Raw genomic sequence first — 2,502 nt, 5'->3', positions numbered from 1 at the left:
CGAACTGAAATACATAAAATTAGTACCAAGAAGAGATTAAAATAAGGGGAAAATTTGAAATGGAGCTCACCTGATGAGGATGTAATTTTCTGACTCACACCATTAAAATAATTGAATTAAAGAATAATATGTGAGTCTGAAACTCTGAGTGATGCGTGGGGCAGTTTGACTCTAAATGCTAGATAGTCTCTACTTTTCCTTTGTTGAACTAGGCAACTATAATTTGTAGAGAAAGAGAACGGAACAAGTTTCCATAAGTTGGTCATTTTGCTAGTCGATACAACCAATGAACCAATTAATTAGATATAGAATGAGTGGCGAGATGCAATAATTTTAGTAGAAAGTATCAGGGTAAATTACTATAGGGTCACGCTATTGAATTGAAGCGCCCACGGTAAGCACTAAATGTTCTGATCAAGAATTTATCCTCTAAAGTATAATTCGTTATTATTCAAAAGGCTCCTTCTAAAGTAAAAGATCCTTGGGTGAACTACGTAGGGTGTGTTTGGGTTCACGTTGAAGAAGAGAGAAGTCCGTTTGAGTGTCTTGAACGTCCCACTTTTATGTTTGGCAATTTGTTAGAACTCTAAACCCAGAAGTGCTTTCATCTCTTAACATACGTTCACGTGAAGCTAAAATTTCTTGCTTCTGCGTTCACGTTGAGAAAGTTGATTATCGTTGGAGGAATTAAGTGAAAAATTTATTCCTTTTCTACCAATTCTACCCTCTATTCTCTTCTATAAAAAGAATGCAAGTAACCATAACTTTTATGGTAGTTCTTCCTTTATTTGTTGTGTATGTTCTTTGTTCTGAATTTTTTTTTTCTATCAATGATAGAATAATATAAAAAATTATTTAAATTGATGTCTCTTTTAGTAATTTTTTCTCTAAAAGTGATTTTGAGTAGCAAAATCCAAACAATATTTATTTTATTATAATCCATCTTAATATAAAAATTGCCAAACATAAGTCACGTTAACACAAACTTACTTTTCATCAAAATCAAGTTTGTAAAATCAATTATATGCAAACTCTCGTTTACAAACTGTAATCCAAACACACACGTACTCTTCAAAAGTTTGACTCGTGCGTTGGACTTGTAAAAGAGATTTCAACCCTCAAATCAGTAATTAATTAACCAATTTTCGTAAATACTCTTTAGGGTTTTTCTCGAAAGTAAATAGAATTAAATTAAATTAAATGCCCTCTATCATCCTATTTGGTTTGTATTTTTATTGTTACATAATGGTAACCGTTGTGTACCTGTAAAGCCCAAAATATGCGTCGGCATTACGGAAGTGTTCGGAGTTAGTTATTTTGATGGGGTAAAATGATTTGAATTTCAAAGTTAGTTCTAAGATGTAGTGTTATGCATCCGAACTATTTGAATACATATCATTATGGATTACGACAAAAAAAAATTATAAAATCAAATTATTTTTTATAAAAAAATCATATAAAAAAAGTTTTCATCAGTTAAATTATATATAATAAATATTTAAAAAAATAGAAATAAAAATATAAATTAAAAAAATAAACGATAAAATTTTAAAATTAAATAAAAAAATATACTTATAATAATAGAATATTTGTATGTAAATAATATTACAGAATTATTTTCAATTATAAATTTAATATATTTTTTATAATTTTGTAAATCTATTTAAATTATGTTATTTTATTAATTTTATTTTTTGTAAAATAAAAATTTAAAAAGAAATAGAGAATGAGAGAGAAAGATAAAGAAAAAGGAGAGAGTGAGTTTGTTAATTTTGAAGTGGAAAGATTTTATTATAATTGTAACGAAAGAATACCCCGTATGACACATTTTAGTTTATCAAATTAGTAATATAAAATGTAAATTATAAATTATATATAGAGTGGAAAGAGTAGAGAAAAATAAGAAAGGCGAGAGAGATAGATAAGATGATGGAGGAAGAAAATTTATTAATTTTAGAGAAAATATTTCATCTTAATTTTAATGAGAGAATGTCACGTGACATATTTTGATTGTTAAATTAGTAATATAATATAATTATATTTCAATTTCAATATTTCAATTTTAATTTTAATTTCAATTTTAATTTAATTTTAATTACAATTAAAAAATATCATGTTATACATTTCGATTGCTAAATTTATAATTAGCTATTGATAATAATATATAAAAGAGATAAAGTGGGTATATGAATAAGAGAAATAGAGTGGGTAAAGGAATGTGAGAGATAGAGAAAGAGAGAGGAAAAGGAGGAGAGAACTCTTTAATTTTGGAGAAAAAATTTTGATTTCAATTGCAATGAGGAAGTGACATGTGAGATGTGACATATTTTGGTTGTAAAATTAGTAATATACTAGTATTTTTATCCGTAATAACATTACGAGAATATAAGTCTTTTAAAACTACATCTGTCCTAACATTATAGATTATGCCACAAAAAATTTATAATATTAAACTACTTTTACAAAAAAGTCGTAAGAGACAAAAGTCCCCGTAAGCTAAGA

Source organism: Arachis ipaensis, chromosome B05 (assembly GCF_000816755.2).
Source record: "Arachis ipaensis cultivar K30076 chromosome B05, Araip1.1, whole genome shotgun sequence".
In the NCBI taxonomy this organism is placed as follows: domain Eukaryota; kingdom Viridiplantae; phylum Streptophyta; class Magnoliopsida; order Fabales; family Fabaceae; genus Arachis; species Arachis ipaensis.
Note: the sequence above shows the minus strand (reverse complement) of the source record.